We start from the raw sequence: 22,785 nt of genomic DNA, 5'->3' as shown, positions 1-22,785 counted from the left end.
CTGCATATATAACTCTCTTTCTCCCCCCCCCCCCACACCCATTATTTTCACAGGGAATCATGAGGTAGGCTAACAAGATAAAGTTATGGATGTATTTGCTGTAAATGTCCTGACTGCTACCTTAGCCTCTGAATTTATCTGAATTTCAGCAGGTAGAAGAACAACAGCCCTGCTGTTCTTGAAATTTCCCACTCCTTTGCTAAAATTCAGATTTAAGTTGTTCATGTCTCTGCAGGTCATGAATTGTTTTGCTGTTCGCCTCTGTTATATTTCCTTTTTCCCACCCTAGTCCCATGACACCTATCCATAGTACATCTGCAACTTTGCTAGCAAATTATTTATATCTGTATTTGCTTGGATTATGTGGTCCTGAACTTAAATTCATTTCCATCTTTTTAACATTATTGTACACTATTTGTAAAGCTCTGAAGTTTTCCTTACTTAAGTTATACCCTTGTCCCTGACTTGACCAACCCTACCTTCTACAAACATTTCCCTTATTCTTCTTTTTTGTCCCTTATGTCTGTTGTTCTTTTTTTAATCCAATTTTGGGGTTTGGTAACACCATTCCACAAACACAGAAAAACAGGAGAAAAAGTTGTATATCATAAATATTCAAAAGATAAGGATTAGGATAATAGAGTATAAAACCTGACAAGAGGCTAACATGGATGAATCTTATGAAATAGATTTATGAAATGAATTACAGAATGAAAAAAACAAGTGTACCTGAATTGATATTTGTTTACCAAAGACTAATGCTGGACCACGTATCCATAGGATTGCACGGCAAAAGGTGTTTTGCATGTTTGCTCCAACTTCAGTAGTTCATAATTGTGTGGATCACATTTTAAGTCATATTTATGCAGAAATATTGAAAATTCAAAAGGGTTCACAAACATTTAAACACCACTGTACAACTAAAGTGTTTATAGTATGTCTCCTTATTAGAAAGGTCTAATGCTGGGAAGTATTGCTAACAAAAAGTTAGGTTTCCATATTACTTTTGCTTTGCTTTCCAATACCTACTGATCAGTTTTGCTTTTTATGAACAAATACTCAAATGACAGGTAATGTTTCTTTTTTTGTGTTTGGTATCTGGATAGTGAAATAATTTTATATGCAGTATTCCTTCTAGATCTATGCAAAACAGAGTCTGAAGCTTACAAGAAGAAGGCTTGGAGATACATATGGCCCTGGGGTTTTAGATTGCCTGTCACATCTAGGATCTAATTTTTATTCTGACACAGGCTATATAAAGAATGGAATACTGAACTGTCTGAGGAGCCTTGTAGTATCAGTGGAGCCACTCAAACTTCCAAGTAGAGTTTACGAAATTGTATTAATATAAACTGCAGCTAGACTTGAATTAAAGTAATAAAATAATGTAGGAACCATTCTTTGGGACCATTATTGCTTCAAGGAGAGTATCAGGGTCACCCATCAAAATAAAAGTGTCAGCTGATTGAATGGCACTGAGCACTTAAAATTTATAGGAGGAAAACCTTTCTTTAAAAAAACCTAGGTAGCAAGTTATAATTCTATCTAGTTCCCTACCCCTACCCCAGAAGTGTTCCATGCATAATACAGCACTTACAAATGAATACTTAGAGCGTCTACAAAAAAGTCTTTTTGGTTCTAAAAATCTCATCTTAAGTGAAAGAGGTTATGGGAGCTGAATATAGTCGTAAGCTAGCTTTTTATTTATTTATTTTTTTAAATCTGTTCAATTGTGTCCAATTCTTGGAGACTGCCTGGACAAGTCCCTGAAGTTTTCTTTGCAAGATTTTTCAGAAGTGGTTTGCCACTGCCTCCTTCTTGGGGCTGAGAGAAAGTGACCTTGTGCCAGGCAGTGGGACTAGAACTCACAGTCTCCCAGTTTCTAGCCTGATGCCTTAACCACTACACCAAACTGGCTCGCATAACTTAGATAGCAGGATCTATAATAGTATTATAATATAATTATATTATATATAAAATATTGTGTGTGTGTGTATAAAATAGATTAATATTATATATTATATATATAATAATCTATAATATTATAATAATATAATAAGATCTAGGGACAAGTGGGCAGGCCAAATGACACATCTAAGCCTTCACTTCCAACTCTTGGATTCTACCTTAGACTGGGTGAATAGGTTTCCCAAGAGGTCAGTTAGGTCCACTTGGGACTGCGTGAATTCTTTCCCTCAAGGCATTCTCTGACCCCAAGCTGACTTGCAGTGGTGATGTAGGTGGCAAAATGGAAAGAAACAAACGGTATAAATTGCTATTCAGCAATTAATGTTGAATCCCACTTGTTCTGTTCTTCTCTTCGTGAAATGAGTGCATACAACTGGTAAGAGAATGATTTACAATAGATGGAGGAAACATTGAACAGGTTCACTATCACATCATTTTGGCGACTGTACATATTCCTTCCAAAACAGAAAAACCAAATTACTAAAATGAACCTGGTGACACTCTCTTTCATTTGTAGCATGCCATATATTCTTGTTATGAATGAAGATATTGTATGTATATTAAAAGATCCAAACATGTCTTGGATGCTCTGAAGTGCTTTGTGCCATCAGGATTTGTGGGATGGTGTCTATATCAGCAGTGATTGTAATTTTTTTTTTCTTTTTGTTCATCGCCACCTCCATTGTCCCTCCCACAAGCAAGTGTGCTGCTTTTGCAGTATTTTTTATGTATAAAATTCCAGACTTCCAGAACCTCTGCTGAAAAAAACAAACAAAAGACAATGGTTTGCAGGCTACCAAATACTGCTGCTAAGGCTGGCTTGTTATCACAAAGCACCAGAGAACTAACATGCATCTTTCATTAGATTAGTGGTACTTAAAATCTTTTTTTAAAAAAAACACAAAAAGAACTTTGAATATCCCACAATCAAAGATAAGTTGATGCAGACCTAATCACTATTTCTTGGCTAAATAATATTTTTTCTACTAATCAATTACCTTACTTTCTTCCAATTTTGCTCTTGGTAGAAATAGCAAATGCAAATGTTTACAATTTTTGCATTTTTCCTTAATATAGTACAACATAAACATGATCAGTAGTTGACAACAGTAAGGGAAGCTACTATAAACCTTTTTTTCCTCTCTTTTTTTCTTACTGCCCTTGTTATTCATGATTTGCTTTCTCTTTTAACTCTGCAGTTTTTAGGTGTTATCTCAATGTTTTGTTTGCTCAAATAGATCAGTGGTCAGCTGAGGAATAAACAGGGCAGAGTCAAGAGAGTGACAGAGTAAGATGAGCAGGACAAACATTAGAAAAAGATGAACTGCTGGATTCTGGATTTATGAATTTTTAATTTTTAACCATAAAATGTGAGGCTGAAAAGAAATGTATGAATACTTTTTTTTTTTTTTTTTTGCAAAGTCATGTTATTTTTGGACAAAACCTAAGGGACTCTGTCTCATTTTCTTTTGGATTTCTCTGTTTATCTGAAAGACAACTGTAAGTCTCTTGCACTTGAATGCAGGGTTTTATTACAAAGTCTGCAGTTCAGTGGGAAAAATCTTCAGCAGAATTCCTGAATCAAAGCGAATTCTTCCTAAACTATTAAAATAAACCAACATTATTTCTCTTTAGTCCATACTGCCTAAGTCCCTGAAGGCAGGGGCAAATTGCTCTCATCATACCAAATAACTAGTCATGCTACAAAAATGCAGTATTTCTGAAGGATCTGTTCTAATGAGAAAGTGCTGTGAGCTACATTTATCTCTAACTAATCCATTTTCTATCTCTCTGCTAAAGCTGAAGAATTAAAGGAGACTACAGCTGCTGTCCTTATCACATTAATTACAATAAATTGGCTGCAGTCTTTAAAAACTGGTGGGAGGGAGCTTTTAGAGAATTGGAGTGCTGCAATTCTGCCAATTCTATTTTATTTATCTTTAAATTTGCATGTGTTCCTAACAAAACACTTATGCAAGGCAGCACCTAAAATATGTTAAACAATGTAACAAGGTATACTCAATAACAAACACTTTTAAAAATGCAGAAACGGAAGAGCAAAGAAACAGGTGAAAGTAAGAACAAATACTTGATGATATACTGTATATTATACAGTTTTCACATACAACTGTATACAACTGAGCAACAGGGCCAGCTGAACCCTTTATGTGTATCAAGCATTATGGACATGCAACCAGCTGCATAGCTTCTATACTTTAATCCCACTTAATTTCAAGTGAAATTCATTCCAATTACATTCATTTTTCCATTGGTATGGAAAAAAGGAGTTGTCAGAAAGCTACTTCTTATACCATGTTATGTCCATATAAGTATCATGCCTTTTCTTTCTCTCTCTCTCTCTCTCTCTCTCTCTCTCTCCCCCTCTTTCTCTCTCTTTTTGCAAAAAAAAAAAACACTCTTTTTTTGTTTTCCTTTAAAGTATTTTATCTTTTCAAAAAATCCAGGGCACTTAATAAAAATTTAAAAACACAATCAGTATACAATTGAGAACTGTAAAAGGAAATACTAAAACTTCTTAATGCAAATCCATTCTTTATAAGCATGCAGTGGTCTGAAACAAAATGTTTCATGGATTCTTAAAGTTATTTTAATACAAGGACACAATTTGTGGTGCCGTTTCCATCTTCTTCCATCATCAAGGGATACTGTGCACAGCCGTTTAGCTACATCTGGGGAGGCACATGTTTCCCAGCCTGGCCATTCCTTTGATATCTTCTCTTTCCACTAAATCTCTGCTACTACTGTCAATTTCCCATTTGGATAATGGAGATAAGATTAATCTCTCCTGACATGCTAAACACCCTGATACCTCTGGAGCTGCAAAAATTTTGGGGACAAATATATTTTGCACCATATTATTTGTATCATATTTATACTTTTTATCAAAATATGCATTTTTGTATTTTGACAGGGAAGCTGCATTTAAAAAAAATTGTAAAACTCCCAATATATTCCATAACATGATTCACCACCCTTAACATTTCATTTTTTAATACAATTTTTATTAAGAGTTTTGATTACAGTGGTAAAAACTAATACAAACTTAAGAAAGAGAAGACAAGCAAAAAAAAAAGAATAAAAAGTACAGGAAAAAAGGAAAGAAGAAAAATAAAAGAAAGAATATAATAAAGAAAATAAAACAAATATATAAAGAAATGTCTTCCAATCTTCGTTACAATAAGTATAAACAAATTTAGTAACTCTTCACCCCTATAAGGTTACAGATATCGCGTCATCCCTTACCCCATCCCTTATCTATAAGGAAATCCATAAAACATCAACTTTTCAATCCTGGTGTCAGCAAAAAGTCCATCAAGGGTTGCCAGAACTTTGCAAAAAAAAAAAAAAAAAGTATTATTTTAACCTTGATCAAATAAACCAACTTTATTCCTTCCTTTTACTTCTTAATCTTTAATTCAATCAAATATTGTTGTGACATTTGATTTCTCTTTAATTCTTCTTTACCACATCACAGAGATTTCTTCAAGGTTTTAACAAGCCTCTTTTGTAGTTCCAAACAGAAGACATTTTCCAGCTCTTGGTTTATCATTTGTATTTCCCTTTTAATTCTTAAAACTTCATCCAGTTTCTTTTGTATATCTAGTAAAGCATCGTTTTCCAAATCATTATCTTGGTCTGTCATTTGTAGTTCCACTTTCAGTACTTTCTCTGTCTTGTCAGATAAAATTTGTTCCACATCTGTAATTCCTTCATTAACATGTTTTGGACATAGTCTATCCATAGAAGCAGACATCATTACTGATGCTGTTGATATTGTAGTTACTAATTTCTGGCTCCATTCGTCAAAGATCTCCTGTAATGTTTCCAATGTTATAACATTTTTGTGTCATTTTGTAAGTCCCAGTATTAACTGACATCAAAAACAGGCTTGCATTTTTTTTTTTGTTTAGAATCTTTAGTCCCTTTTAGTATCCAGTTTCTAAAATCATCCTTGATGTGACTTACATCACATGTGACATCATCTTTGATGTGACTTACAATAGCCAAAATAAGTCTGTTTCCCACAAAAAGCTATTTATTTTTTACAGTTAATTCCAAAATCTTACAGTAAAAGTCAATATTCCAAATTTATCTGAACCATTAATCCTTTCATAACTTTCTTAAATCAAAATCTTATTTAGCTTTTTGCTGTTTATTTTAAATTCTTTAAGTTCTGAAGCTTGTAATTATTTTTTCTTTTGTTCAGAGTTGAAGATAAACTCACCCAATGACTTTTCAAGCTTGTTATTCTGAAGGTCTCTAATAGCTTTAAGATGGTTAATAGGCAATTTACAAAAGTGATTAGAAAGTGAGTCTTGCAAACTTAGTGTCCTTTAAAAGGCTCCACTGCAGTTGCGAGCAAGGTGGCTGATCCCTTCATCTCCCAGTGCTCAAACCCATGGAAAACCACTGTCCTGCAGTCTCCTTGCGAGGAGCAGCCATTCAGAGCACATGAGGGTGATCTCTCATCCTCTCGTTATCCGGAGAGGTTACAAGGAACTGGTCTACTCACTGGGTCCTTGGTCTTTGCCGTGGTCATTGGCTCCACTTTCTTGGAGACATCTTCAGTTCACCATACCTCCTCCAGAAGTCACCCCACCCCTTTACATTTCAGTCACCTTTTCAAACCTGTCAGCATTGGGGATTAAGTTCATTACTAGAAGAATTAATATGTATCAGTATGTAACACAAAAAACAGTTTGGATAAGGTGCTGGATTAGAAACCAGAAGACTGTGAATTCTAGTTCTCTTTTTGGCACAGAAGCCAGCTGGGTAACCTTGAACCAGTCACTCTCTCTCAGCCCAATCCACCTCTCAGATTTATTTTTGTGGGGAAAATAGGAGCAGGGAGTATTATGTATGTTGTCTTGACTTATACAAAACGAAGATGTGATAAAAACCTAATAAATGCAATGTGTCCTTCATGACCTTGGATAATCTATTTCCATCCATCCCAAAATTGGCGGGGAGGGGGATCATTTATACATTTAAGTTTTTAAATCATGTAATCAACCTCAATTTCTGAGTGAATCTCTATCTTACTTCACTGTCAGAGTCACCGGGGTAGAGAAAGTCAGTATCAAATGAACAAACAGAATCTTTATATATCCCTATGCTTTAATTGCTTTAATACTGTAAAATGTTGTTAAACAGCACCGTTCAGACCAGCAGCATATTGTTTAGTCATTATAACATGTGATAAAGTATGAGACCCCAGAATCTCATGGAGCACAAGAAGGTCTTGGATAACTTAGAGACCTCCAAAATTGCTACTAAATTATACTTGTTTAATGTAACAGAAAGAAAATAAAATATTTCCTTTCAAACTATATTACAACTTCAATTTATTTTAAATAGAAATGAAATTAAATCAAATTTAATTATATTTATCCACATGGGTGCTTTGGAATAATAGTTCCCAATTGCAGTGATCCACAAAAAAATGGATTAATAGTTAGGAGTATAGTTCTCAGCTCCAATTGTAATTTTCAGTTGTACTGATCCATTGAAACTAGTACGATGGGAAAAGCTGGTGAACTTCTTTATCAAACAATGAGCAATTATTTCATCTCTCATGCTAAGCCATGTAATGATCTGTGCCTCCTTTTTATTCTGGAAGCTATTGATATTAGGAATAAATAAACTGATACTAGTAATAAATGGAATAATTGTTGACTGTTGCAGAAATGTTATGTTCTACATGTCTACTAAACATTTCTCCTTCTATTTCTCCCCATTTACCTTACTTCATAAATTTAACCAGCTGTCATCCTTTTATCTTTAAGTTGTCATTATGGATAATATATACAGGAGAGAGAGAGAGAGAGAGACAGAGAGTGTATCAATCAATCAATCAATCTTGGCCTGAATAATTTAAGTAGGCATTTTTCCCCCAACACTCCAATTTCTAAAAAGCTATAGAATGTTTAGAACAACCTTGAACAATATCAAATGGGTTTTGAATTGTATCAGAAGGCTGGAGATGGGAAAGGTCATCTGCAGAATTTATGGTGAAAAATGCCCACTTAAGTGACTGGAAGTAGATACAACAAAGTATCTTTTATTGGCATGCACAAGTACAGTGATCACTGAGCTTTTGGCCACAGGAATGCAAAAGAGCCCTGAACTAAGCAAGGTTATAGGCTATACATCCCCAGAACTGTTGCATAAGAATGATAGAGAAAGCAATGTAAATCATACTATGACCTTTACAGATGGAATGTAAAATTTGATAATATAGGTAGTCCTAGTTTAGCAATCACAATTGGGGCCAGCAACTCCATTGCTAAGTGAAGCGGTCACTAAGTGGGAAATCACATGACCATGACTGTACTTTCTAGCTCGAAACTGATAAGACTATTCAGTTTCACACCTTTTGCTTTTGTTTGCCTCCTAACCACTCCCCCACTCTTTGGAATGCTCACCCTGGTGTTAGGATAATTAACAAGAAGTATAATTAACAACAATGTTTGCATTTACATTTATTGGAGAGGAAGGGATTACAAGAGAGTAAGCAGGCACACAATGGCGAATACACATCAAAAGCAATGTGCTGGTGCTGACAGCCACTACCGTACTATGCAAACAGCTATATGTATATTCCCCATTGTGTGCCTGCTTACTCTCTTGTAATCCCTTTCTCTCCAATCTCTCTACTCTGTGAGAGGGGAAAAAAAGAAAGACAACAGACAAGGCATACTGACTATAATGGTGATCATGTGACTAAGGGAGAGCACTGTCATAACTTCGAATGGTCACTGAATGAGGCAGTCAGTAAGTGATGACTACCTGTACTATGTGATAATATCAATATGATCTGACCCAATGCCTCTAAATTCCATACTCCTACATTCCTACAATTCCTAAACCCACCCTCTTCTACTGATACTAGCACCTTCTAACATAAACAGTATCCTTTATGGTACCCATGCAGTGTTTCCCTTCACACCAGGGAAAGGGTAACAATCTGATTCCTCTTATCTGTCTCCTTTCCTTTTAGGGTCATCAAACTGTTTCAGTTTATCTGTTCTGTCTAATACACATTTCAGAACCATATGGAAATGATAGAATATTATTTGTCCACCACAGGACACTACAAGGTTGTTGAAATAAGTTTAACATGCTGAGAACTGCCAACCAGAGTCTATGGGAGGGCAGCTATAATAACTTTAAATTATTATTAATAACCACCACCACCAAATAACACCAATAGCTGAGCATAAAGAAATGCAGTTAGTCAATGCCTGACTATTAAGTCAGTTACTAGTTGTATGGCTCTGTCATCCAGATTCATGTTAAAATACTTCTCCCCATTATTCAAAGAAATAAAATGAAAATAAATAAACTGACCCCATTTGCTCATGTTTATATACATCCCCTTCCAAAGTATTGAAATTGGTATACAAAGTCACTGCATTTGGAGTCTTTTCGCCACTGTCATATCTCCTTTAAGCTAACAAGGAATTATAGTGGAGAAACAAGAGCCAGGAGATGGATGACCTAGGGCTCTCCTCTAGACACAGCAGAGACACCATCCCAGCACCAGGAAATGAAAGCAACTTGTTTGGGTAGACTGTAGCATTCACTGGCTCCTTACTGCTATTCCCTGAATGGGAGTGGGAGAAATCATGATCCTTTATCAAGTTTAGATTTCAATCTAGATGTCCCTAGGAACCTGAATTTCTTCCTGTTTATCAACTTTTGTTCTACACTGAAAAACTGATCCAAATACTACTATATGTCTAAATACATTTGAATCAATATAAAAATGTTGGATATTAGCCTTGGGCTTCCATTTCATGCAACATTTGGATTATCTGTATATAGTCCAGAGACAGAAGAGGTTATATTTGTTGCCATTCTATGCTGCTGGAGGACATTCGTTATATTACTCTGACATTATTTTTGACAAATGTTACTCCTTTAGATAAAAGATAGGCACCACTAGGACTAATATAATAAAGTTCAATTACTCAATTTTCTTGATTTGCTTTAGCTATTTACATTTTCAACAACTGCATGAAAATGTAGAAAAGTTTTTTGTTATTAAATAATATATCACCTGCATACACTATAACCTATAACATTATCTATTTCATTGCTGTTTGTCTGGGTAGTGTCAGACCTATTAATTCTCCTTCTCTTCTTGTTAATTTACAACAGTAAATCAAATATGACGGGACTACAGTTTGTACTTTCAGAATAAATTCTGGAAAATGGTAGCAAGAAATCTGATACAGAGCTGCCATTTTGCAAATAACCGAAAGAGTAATTATATTGCTACAATCATTTTTCTTACATAAACTGTGATCTTCTCTAGGCTTTCCATGGTAAATTTAGCATTTGTTTAACCCTGCTTCCTACTTCCATTTTTCTTCCATATACTTCATGAAATGTTTACAGAACTTCTCACAAAATGTGGGTACATGTAAGAAAAAGGCAGGCAGAAAATGGAGAAAGAAGGTTGAATTACATCAGCCTTCTGGATTGTGTTTGACTGTAACTGTCAGAATCTCTGGGGATTCTGCAAGTTTCAGTCCAATGCATCTCAGAAAGGGGAAAGTTGCATATAAAATGAAAAGTATGTTACTGTTTCTACAATGAATGTAGAATTAAAATCATAGCCAACACATTACAGTAGTCCAGTTCTATAAGATCAGTATGAACTAAGAAGTTTATTTTGTTGTTTGTACTGAACCTTGTTATGAATGTTCTGATACTTATTCTGTCTCACTTTGGCTATAGTTTCATTGGATGCAAAAACCTGCACTATGGGCAAAGTAAGGTAGCATTTTATATCTGCTCATTGGTCTTAAGAGATATCCAGGACTAATAGTAGTTTGATTCAGCCAGCATGGATGTTCTCCCCATCTCTGTTGCTGTGCAATTTCACCATGCAAGGCAGGTAAGCACTACAAAATTATTTTATGCTTATTGGGTTATATTTGGGGCTTATTAACCATCTTGGAACTACAAATCTCTATAAATTATTATTATTATTATTATTATTATTATTATTATTATTATTGCTAAATTTATATACAACTTTTCCTCTTGAAGCTAAAGGCTACATTACATCCCTCTTCCCATTATTTTCCAACAACATCCTGTGATGTATGTTGGGCTGGGCTGAGATATAATGTCTGGATCAAAGGCTGAGAATAAATTTGAACCTGGTTTCCCTAGTTCTAGTCTTGTACAACAATCGGACGGATAATCAGGTCATTTTGGTCAGACTGAGTTAATTATGTGGACATAAGACTGAATTCTTTTTAAATAATGGATAAATAAACAGCATTTACTGAAACAATTGAACATGAGCATTTAATTCTCCCCAGCTTTGCTTTTTCAATAAACCCTTGTAAATGTTCTTGCCCAGCTGCTAAAAATAAGCTGCTATAACAAAACATGTTTATGAATGGAACAGCTTATCTAAATATAGCATCTTGTTCTCAGGAGAGTTAGGTCCATTAACCTATCAGTAGATAATAAGACAAAAGCAGTCTCCTTCATGACCCATATTTACTGTGAGCTAAGAAATTGCTCAGGTGCCATCATAGTGGAGAGAAATATCTATCACTGTCAATCATTCTTGGACCTTCTGAACTTTCCCACTCAGTTATCTTAAGTCTAACCTGATCATTCTTTTCCCTGTGTAGTACAGGAAATTTGATTCTCAAGTTTCTAGTACAAGATTTCCATTTTTAATAAGCAAGGGATACAGCAGTGAATTGGAGACACAGTTTTCTCCATATACTTAGTCTTCACTAGTGTTGTTTTGCAAAGCATATGTAGCAAACATCTGCCTTGTGTTTTCTATTTAAAAAAATATTGGGATGGTAGTTCCCATATTAATGCTTATCTGAACAAATAAACACATGTTTCAACTTAATTCACAAAAGAAAGAAAAAGCATTTGAGAAGTTTCTGTGTGTTTCTTTCCTCTTCCAGACTGTGGGGATATTCTAGCCAGTTGTTGTTAATTGTATGATCCAGTAATAATCCAGGCTTGTTGCTCCAGCACTAGTCTGCAGGGGCAGCCACAGGGGCAGGTCAATATGGCCATAACAACCAAGCAGTAACAATGTGAATGACGTCTTAGCCGTCATTCATACATGTGTTGTGTGTGCAGCGTGCATAAAAAAGGGCCAGGTCCTTGATCTTGTGGTCACTGACACCATCTTGACTTTTTTGACTGCCCTACTTGCAGATACCCCTGCTGGTCTGCACTTATTGAATGGCTTAATTTGTCTGAGAGAGATCTGAATGAAGCCCATTTAGATGTGTTCAAGCTTGCCTTTTATACCATAGCATATGCAAGCCAGAGTTGGAGTGTTTCCTATGGCTCCTTTGCAGATTATAAGTGGAAGGTTCTCTTGTGCTTTCAGCATCAGAGGGCAATGACATCTAGTTTTGAGGATGGACGCATAGCTTCATATCTGGAATTAGCAATGAAAGATTCATGCTCTGCCAGGCCCGTCTTCTGTAGAAACCTCTGCTTGAATGCTGCTTAGGAGAGTGCCTCCTACAAAGGGTCAACCTAGATCACATCATCTTTTATAATTTAGATCCTGGGATGTCCTCTTTATCTCTCTGTTTCCCAATTCCACCTATGTACATCACTGCTTCTTTCTAAATGATTTAATGTATGTATAACAGGTGTTGGCAAGCTTCTCAGGTTTCAGGCATCAGACACTTGTCCTCAAAAAAAAGGCCCAAATCTTGCAAGGTTGCCAAACTAATATTTCAATGATCTCACATGCATAATCTAACATAATACCATGGGAATATATATGAGAACATCAACCTTTTACAGAAATATTTGTTCTCATGAGAATTAGCCCTGATTATCTTGGTACCCACAAATCCCTTAATATTGATTTCTGTCATACAAAGAAAATGTGGGAGGAAAAGCATCATTGCAACTGTAGTTTTCACCCCTCATGTATGACATTCACAGTATTGTCTGATAAAATCGTTACTCACAGAAAAAAGATCTCCCTGTTCATAAACTCTGCTTTCTCACAGTGAACAAAAATGTAGAGAAGTATCCATAAGTAAAACTACAAATACAGATCTTCTCAGACAAAACAGAGTTAAATATACTCTCTGGATAACCATAGTCACAATCAAAGTTGCAATACAACTGCTATTATTATTTTTAGTTGTGAATGAGCTGGTCATTATCATCTTTGCCACGTCATGGCTTCTCAAAATGTTACCTTTTAAGCATAATGCAAGTAGGGGGTGGCTTTCGACAGAGAGGAAAATCTCCATAGTATGCCAATGAAAGTGTACATCCAGATCCATTCCTCACTTGAGATTATTTTCCAAGCCTGTGCATAAAAGCAGAAACAATCTGCTCATATCAGTATGCCTACCTGACACGCAGGTTGTTAAGAATTTTGCCGTGTGGCACACCATCTGGCATCAGACGCAAGGGAACTGGCAATTCAGCAGAGGCACAGTACACAGGCTTCTTTGTCAAGTTTTCAGCATGCAACCTGTTCTTCTCCTGTTTCCCCTTTAGTTCCTCTGCTTCAGTTGCACAGATGTGCAGGAAGAAAAAAGAACCAAAAGGGAGAACAAAGAAAAAAGTTAGAAGTTTTCATTTAGGTCTCTTAGAGAGGTGCTGAAACCTCCCATCTAATCAAGACAAAACTTTCTTACAGCAATTAAAATATGTCTCATCTTCAGTGGGGAGGGGAGAGAAAATGTTGCAATAATTAGCGATCTAAAGCAAACACCAGGATTGGTGTCCTGTTTTTTTTTTGTTTTGTTTTTAATTCCCCTCAAGAACAAACCTCTGAGCACTCCTGTAGGAAAGAAAATGCCATCAAAGCTAAGAGGCAAAAAACAGAGCAGATCTTCACATTTGAAATTATTTAAATTGAATTCAGCATGAGAAAGGTGGGGAATTGGTTTGCTTAAAACATGGTCTTTCAAGTTATCTCCATGGCTGGAATTGCATGAGAACAGAAATGGGCATTTTGCATATTTGCTCATCTATTACAGTCAAATTAGAAATCTGTATTTATTGTATGCTTAGCATGCAAAAGGAACCCATGTCCAAATTTAACAGGGGAAAGCAGGATTTTGAAAGTCAGGACTGGGAGAATAGTAGGGCAGATTTGTTTAAGTAATGAGACATAAAGCAAGAAAGGGAAGGCGTTAAGGTCACAATCTAATGTGCCTTGATTATACTATTGATATGACATTTATTTTAATGTCAACTGTTCCAAATAGCCTATTGAAGGGCAGTGATTCATTTTGCTTTGCTGTCTCCCTTTTCTTCCTTTCACTGGCTAAGTAGCAAAGAAAAGAACTGCCTAGAAACCCTACCTGATAACAACCACAGAAGTCTATCAACAGACAAATTCACCACAGTCCCACCATTAGCAGAAAATAAACATCAAACCCTACAGGAGATTGCCTCTTTCTCTAATTTTAAAGAAAACCTTTAAGCAACATCACTAGTGCAGTTAGGTGATGTTAGCGTTGAAACTGAATGACTTGGTGTTTTGATGGTTTTAAGGTAGCATTAACACCAGTTTCTGAGCTTTTAATGACAGCTCTGCTATTAATTTGGTTTTTTGCTGTTACTGATCCATATATGCACATTGTCCTACACCTTAGGTTTGTATTTGAACTGAAAGAAAGCTTATGAATATTCAAATAACTGAACTGAATTGCTATTCAAATCAGTTAAACCAGCTCAGCTTGCAACATTTTCTTTTTAACATGGATATTACTACAGGCCTGTAATTAAGCAGCCCAAAGAGTTGTTCACTGAAGGACAAGTTATTCATTGCAGTTGCACTTTTTTCATCAAGTTAACTACTTAACAGTCTTTGCATGTCCTCTAGTCAGTCTGTGTCGAAAAGACTGAGGGGAGTGTACAGGGCAGGGCACTCCATCTTCTGCTTTGCATTTATTACCTCATTGCACTGCAGCACAGCTGACCCTTAGTGCATCGAAACAAGAGCTCACATGTCATTCAGGAAGGAAGGGAAAGGAAGATAATTTCTTTAAATCAGCGTTACAAAGGCTTGACTATCAACTGCCACTACATTTTGATGAGAGCTGGGGGGGACTATATTCCACACACACACTCACTCTGTTAGACTACAGTTGCAGGTGGAAGCATTTCTCCTTCATAAAAATCAGAAATATAACTATCATATCTGTGAGCCTGTACAGCTGCTGATTACAGAATTTTGCAAATACTGTGCCAAAAGCAAAAAGAAGACATTGCCTCCCAGCTTTTGTGCAATTGCAAGCCAACAAGAGCAACTTTGGTGACCAAAATACTGTGAAAAGTGTTATTTTAGCAAGATCAGAGTGCAGTTTGATGGCAAGGATTCAGGAAAGGATGGATTTTGTGCAGGTGTGAATATTGTGAGGTAAATTGAAAGCGTGTTGAAAGTATCTCAAGTTAGGCGGGAAAAACCAGATGATACCAGTTTGAGGGAGGTAGAAAGGGATTGTCTCAAGGACATGTGCGTGTAGATGAGAGTAGCTGAACTTTCCTGACCCTTAGCTCATTATAATAGTAAGTTTCCCTCCCCTAGTGAGGTAATTCCCCACCCTAGGATGAATACCTTGATAAGATAAGGAAGTAATGAGGTGTTGTTATGTAACAGGTGGTTATTGCGACTGCGCGGTGTTGTGACTGACAGAAAGTTTGTAATTTTGTTACTCTTAGTGGTAAATAAAAGACTTTGCCACTCGAGGCGCGGGGCTCTTGCTCCTTTACAGGCAGGGGTCCTTTTTGATGAAGTACTTCAATAAAAAGTTTTCTTTCACTCCAACCTGTGAGTTCGTTGGGCCCACCCATCAGGAATAACGCTACCTTTTGCCCAACAAGTTCACTTCAAGCCACAAGGAAAGCAGGAGCAGCTTCATTTGGACCAGGAATCCCACTTGCCAGTCTTACTGAAATACAGTTCTTCCTGGTCCCAAAGCTTAAGCAGGCCTTCCAAACTCTAGTACTTTTCTACAATAGACATTTGGATAAAAAGAGAGATTAAAGACCACACATGAGATAGCAATAATGAGGGAGAAAAAAATATTTATTCAATTTGTATTTTGCATTTCCAGTTAAAATAAAAGATTGAACAAACTAGAAGTTAATAGGAATGCATCAATAAAATAAATAAAAACATCTACCAGATTAAAATCTATACAATGTCAATTCAGCTTGATGCTAAAAACCAACCCGAACAAAATAACTTTATCTCATAGCAGAAGGATAACAGAGATGAAACCCACTAGACTTTCTACTGAGGAATTGCATAGATTGGGAGGTACAACCAAGCAAATTCTCTTTCATGTTTCTGTCCAATATACCTCCAGGAGAGCTGGCAAGATCTTAAAGATCATAAAATCTGAATGGGTTCATATGAGAACATATGGCCTTTCAAAGAACCTGATCACAATGCATTAAGTATTTCCTAGGTCATAATCAGCATTTTGAATTGTGCCCAGAAATGGAATGGACATTGCCAGTGGGCACAAAGAAGCACCATCAAAGATTGTAGTATTTTTATTATTAAAACTCTCATGTGTCTTCTGTATCAATGCTGTCTTGAAAGTTTTCTTAGGGTAAAAAGTTATGATAGAACTCAGAGATTCTTAGATGTGTTTTGATCTAGTCTACATAAGTGACAGTGCTACAACTATATTTTCTGGCATTTCAATCATATTTACTTAATTTATTTTACTTATTTATTGTCATGTATTTATTACACCTGATTTTATGCCACTTTAATCAATTCTGACTCTAAGTAGCTCACAGTAACCATCATAGTACAATCAATAATATAAAAATCATAAACTCATAATAATAATCATATAATCACCATATCAGATTGATTCAAATCATAACCATTCATCATAAAAATACAATGCCAGAACCTTGCACATCCCACATACCATTGCATTATGTGTGCTTCAGTCCCCAAATGTTCTTTTAAAAAGACAAGTGTCCGAGAGCTTTCTAAATGTCAGAAGTGAGAGTGTTGGTCTTACATTTGGTGGGAGGACTTTCCACAGAAAGGGAGTCCTATGGAGAATGCTTGTCTCTCGTACCTTGTGGGGCATGGCCACTTTCAGCAAGCCTTTTCTTCAGGCATATCTTGAGTAGATAGATTCTATTTAACATAAGTGGCTTTGCAGGTAATAAGCCTCAGGTTATAATCATCACCTTGAATTGTACCTGGAAACAAACAGCAACCAATATATCTCCCATAGTACTGAAGAGTTACATCACAACACCAGGTTGTTCTTGTTAATATGCAGGTCATTGCATTTGGCACTAGTTCCTATTATATAGTGGTAGTTATAGTGGTAACTTCATGAAGTGATGAGAGCATGAATGACTGCTCCTGAAACATCCATAACTGGTAGTCCATCCAAAGCTGGGTGAAGGCCCTCCTGACCACAATTCCAGCAGGAACTGAGAGTCTAGGGGCATCTCCAGACTGTGTACCAGCTGTTTTTAGGGGATCAAAACCCATCCAGGACTTTAAGCTGCTATTGCTGAGAAATAGTCAGCTTCTAAACTCAGAGCAATTTCCTCTTGCTCAGGTTGAGTCCCATCTGTTTCTCCCCTTCCAGACTCCTACAGCTTCAGTAGGAGGTAATCCTTTTCTTCCAGAGCACCTTAGAGCTGATGGCTGGTTTATAGAGGAAAACAGATTTAACCAAATGTTTGTGAATTGTTTTAAACAGTACAAATGATATAATGAAACGATGACATGAAATTATGCCATACACATACACACACACACACACACACACACACAACTTTGTTTCTCTGACATTTTTTGACCTTTTTGGAGCCCACCAAAACCATACTTGTAGAATATCCCTCTCGGCTCTGGGATGCTTTTTACATTCACAAGGATATGTTATTAGAAGAAAGAAAAGAAAAGAAATCCAAGCATTAAAATGTTTTCTCTGATAGCTGTATGGTTGCACTTAATGGAAGACTGTGTCCTTTAAACACAACTGGTTTAGTTATTTGAGGAAGTATTTGAACACTGGACTGGCTGCAAAATTCCAAATGGCCAATAGACAGACACAAAAAGATAAAGAAATATCTAGCTCTTTGCTGCTATCTAGTGGTTATGTAGAATTTTGCCACTAAGATCTAGCAGTCCTAATAACATGAACAGCTGGACAAATATTCCACATGGTCTGTTGAAGCATTTATAAATATGAATCAGTTATCCACTATAATGGAAAATATTCACTATAAGGGTAAGTGAGTAAAGAAATCACTCTGCTACAGTGACAGACATTTTTAATTCCTAGCATTCAAAAAGCACCTTAGATCAGAGAGCTTTCTAACAACATGACAACCACTCTGACTTTTTTTTCTCTTTAAATAATTTCATTTGACATAGCCCCAACAATAGCATCATTTTCAAACTTAATGTGATGGCTGTAGGGTACCAGATCTAGGCTTCAATAATTCAGATGACCAAGAGTTAGAAGAAAAAAGACTCAGAAACTCTTTTCTGCTACTTCTAAGTTACCTGATTTTTTTTAGCCCAGATCTGGTAGTCATGTGGCTGAGGAACAGTTCAGAACAGCTCTAACCAAAAAATATATGAAATGATACCTCTTATCCATTTATTGCCTATCCGTACAATTTATTGCCTAGACCTTACATTTTCTTTGGTTATCAAACTTCTTGCTACCAATAAGCCTATATGAGACCCCATCTTTTCATTTTTCTACTAATGCACAAGCAGAAACTTGATCAAATGAAAAATTCCAACAGAATCTTTGGTGAAATGACTCTTGCCTTTCAAAATGAACAGTCCTGTCATTATTCATTACTGGAAAGTTGTATTAACATCAAATGGAGTTTTGCAGAACTCTCAATTCATTATTAGATTGGATTACTTGTTTTGGGGTTCACTGGAGAGTCAACCAAGAGAAGCAGTCCTCTGAATATTTCATAGCTATAGAATGCCATTACAATTGAGAAATAAAGTTAAATGCTGTTATGGAGACTTTACCCGCCTGGCTCTTGCAAGCTAAACTGCCATGTAAGATTTCAAATGACACTATTCACATTATATAATGGGAAGTCATAAGTGACCTTGAGTGTGCAATAATTCTTCCATGCACAGTTAGCTGTATGAAACTAAACAGAGCTCTTCCACTGCCAAAGCACTTACATTCTTAATATACAGCCAAGTGCAACCGAAGATAGTCCAAGCACAGCTGCCTGACAGGAAACCAGTTCCTCACAGTAATTAACTTTATCATAACTTGTTTATTTGTTTTATTTGACTTAGACATCAACCACCTCCAATCAATTCTGGGCGAGTCTAAGCTCTTTGCACAATCAGGTGCTGAAGACTTTACCTGGTGGAACCTCTCTACAGGACATGTTATTATCCTTTCAAATGTTTAATTTTAAAAAATTTAGATTTTATTTTTGTACAATTTTAAGTGTTGGAATAAACCGAAAGATGGGATACAAATTTAGTGATTAATGAATTAATAAAGAGTTTATTTCCTCCATATAGTGCTGGTACATGGACAGTGTGTTACTGTATAATACTGTATGCTAAATGGAATGAAGCCCCCCTCTAAAATTGGAGGGAATTCAATTTTAACATAGAAATATAAGTGGGTCTATGAACTTTGTCTCCAGGTACCTCAGCTTTTATGCTGCTACATGCTCCAATTCTTTTCAGAATTTGAAAAACGCACACCAGTTGAGTTTGGTTTCCTTTAGAGTTAGATCAACATAGGGAAAACCACTAAACCACTAGAACACTCAGGTATTACTTCAATCATATTCCTTGTGACTACACAGTGAAGGTGAAGACTAGATTTAGGGGATTAGATTTGGTAGACCGAGTGCCTGAAGAACTATGGATGGAGGCTCGTAACATTGTACAGGAGGCAGCAACTAAAACCATCCCAAAGAAAAAGAAATGCAAGAAAGCAAAATGGCTCTCTGATGAGGCTTTGCAAATAGCTGTGGAAAGAAGGAATGCAAAAAGCAAGGGTGAAAGGGAAAGAAATAACCAACTGAATGCAGATTTCCAGAGAATAGCAAGGAGACATAAGAAGGCCTTCTTCAATGAACAATGCAAAGAAATCGAGGAAAACAATAGAATGGGGAAGACTAGAGATCTCTTCAAGAAAATTGGAGATATCAGGGAACATTTTGTGCAAGGATGGACATGATAAAGGACAAAAAAGCAGGGACCTAACAGAAGCAGAAGAGATTAAGAAGAGGTGGCAAGAATACACAGAAGAACTATACAATAAAGATCTTAATGTCCCTGATGTCCACGCTGGTGTGGTCACTGACCTGGGGCTGGACATCCTAGAGAGCAAAGTCAAGTGGGCCTTAGGAAGCATTACTAATAACAATGCTAGCAGAAATGGCAGTATTCCAGCTGAGTTATTTAAAATACTAAAAGATGATGTTGTTAAAGTGCTGCACTCAATATGCCAGCAAGTCTGGAAAACACAACAGTGGCCACGGGATTGAAAAAGGTCAGTTTATGTTCCAATTCCAAAGAAGGGCAATGCCAAAGAATGCTCAAACTATCGCACAATTGTGCTCATTTCACATGCTAGCAAGGTTATGCTCAAAATCCTACAAGCTAGGCTTCAGCAGTATGTGTACCGAGAACTACCAGATGTACCAGCTGGGTTTCGAAGAGGCAGAGGAACTAGAGATCAAATTGCCAACATTCACTGGATCATGGAGAAAGCATGAGAGTTCCAGAAAAATATCTACTTCTGCTTCATTGACTATGCAAAAGCCTTTGATTGTGCGGATCACAACAAACCGTGGCAAATTCTTAAAGAGATGGGGGTACCAGACCACCTTACCTGTCTCCTGAAAAATCTATATGCGGGCCAAGAAGCAACTGTTAGAACCGGTCATGGAACAACCGATTGGTTCAAAATAGGGAAAGGAGTACGACAAGGCTGTATACTGTCACCCTGCTTATTTAACTTATATGCAGAGTACATCATGAGAATTGCCAGGCTGGAAGAATCACAAGCTGGAATTAAGATTGCAGGGAGAAATATCAACAACCTCAGATATACAGACGATGCTACCCTAATGGCAGAAAGTGAAGAACTTAAGAGCCTCTTGATGAGGGTGGAAGAGGAGAGTGCAAAAGCTGGCTTGAATCTCAACATTAAAAAAACTAAGAGCATGGCATCTGGACCCATCAATTCCTGACAAATAGAAGGGGTAGAAATGGGACCAGTAACAGATTTTATTTATTTGGGCTCCAAGATCACCGCAGATGGAGACTGCAGCCATGAAATTAAAAGATGCTTGCTCCTTCGGAGGAAAGCTATGGCAAACCTAGAGAGCATATTAAAAAGCAGAGACATCACCTTGCCAGCAAAGATCCACATAATCAAAGCTATGGTTTTTCCAGTAGTAATGTATGGCTGTGATAGCTGGAACATAAGGAAGGCTGAGCACTGAAGAATAGATGCCTTTGAACTGTGGTGCTGGAGAAGACTCTTAGAAGTCCCTTGGACTGCCAGGAGATCAAACCAGTCAATCCTAAAGGAAATCCACCCTGACTGCTCATTGGAAGGATTGATAATGAAGCTCAAGCTCAGATACTTTGGTCACCTAATGCGAAGAGAGGACTCTTTGGAAAAAACCCTGATACTGGGAAAGATTGAAGGCAAAAGGAGAAGGGGACGGCAGAGGATGAGATGGTTAGATAGCATCACCAAGGCAATGAACATGAAATTGAGCAAACTCCAGGAGGCAGTGAAGGACAGGAAAGCCTGGTGGGATACTTTCCATAAGGTCACAAGGAGTCGGACATGACTTAACGACTGAACAATAAGAGTTAGATCACTGGAGAAAGACATAAAAGCATTTCACACTATTGATGTTTCTTTGCATACAGGTTAAGCAGAAATGAAGCTTCATCAATTAAGAGCTAGACATTCTACCCAATTTTCCATTTACTGCTCTTCCCCTCAGTTTCCTTGACAGACCTCCAAAATAAAGTCACTGTCTGTTCACATAGACACAGCTGATGATACCAACATTAGAGGACCAAGGAAGAAAAAAGAAGAGGAAAAACACAGTCCATTTAAGAGTAGTAATTAGTCATTTCCATGTAAAGTTAGCTTCTTAACAAAATTAAAGTCCCAGACAACTTAAACAGATCTACAGTAGGTATAGTAGGTAGGAACATTCTGGCAGTGATGGGCAGAAGGAAATATGGAAGGAGATAGGCAGCAGACCAGTCTCAGGAAAAGAGGAATCAGTATTTCACTCCGTTCCCCATTGTAGCCCTCTGGGCTACTCCTAGGTATTAGGTCATGGGATTATCAGTGGCCTTGGTCTTTGGTTGCTGCTGCTTAATCCCAGGTCTGCCTGTAATAAAACCTTCTTCATCCACAATCTTATAATGAATGAGAGAGCAGATCTGGCATATATTACTGAGACCCAGATGGAAGCTTCCTTATGCAGAATCATCTGGGTTCAGGATGTGACTTTAGCCATGACCCCAAAACAGAGGGGGAGGAGTGGCTATTCGAGAGACTCTGATAGCTTTCAGGGCACTGCTGCACAAAAAATCAGATGTGAAACCCCATTTGTGAAGTTAGGATTGTTGAATGGTGTACAGGGCCTCTTACTGCATGGTGGCTTCCCTGTATGAGCTGCTCAGCACTGTTCCCAATGGAGTTCGCTGGGCTGATCATTCTGGGGAACTTCAACTTGTCTTTCTCACTGGAGAAAGATGAAAAGCAGGTCCAACCAAATACA

The 22,785-nt window shown here is 37.0% G+C and overlaps 1 long non-coding RNA gene across 1 annotated transcript; it reads left to right on the top strand.

Annotated features, from left to right (window-relative positions):
* Positions 1-36: 36 nt before the first annotated feature.
* Positions 37-19,521, top strand: LOC112540959 (uncharacterized). The gene is made up of 3 exons (XR_003084994.1): positions 37-64; positions 10,735-10,894; positions 19,301-19,521. It is a non-coding gene; the product is annotated as an uncharacterized LOC112540959 (long non-coding RNA).
* Positions 19,522-22,785: the final 3,264 nt, after the last annotated feature.

Source organism: Python bivittatus, unplaced genomic scaffold, assembly GCF_059951505.1.
Source record: "Python bivittatus isolate LINGU-HERP-01145 unplaced genomic scaffold, Pbiv_v1 ctg000070_np1212, whole genome shotgun sequence".
Lineage (NCBI taxonomy): Eukaryota > Metazoa > Chordata > Lepidosauria > Squamata > Pythonidae > Python > Python bivittatus.
Note: the sequence above shows the minus strand (reverse complement) of the source record. Positions and strands in the feature narration are given on the sequence as shown.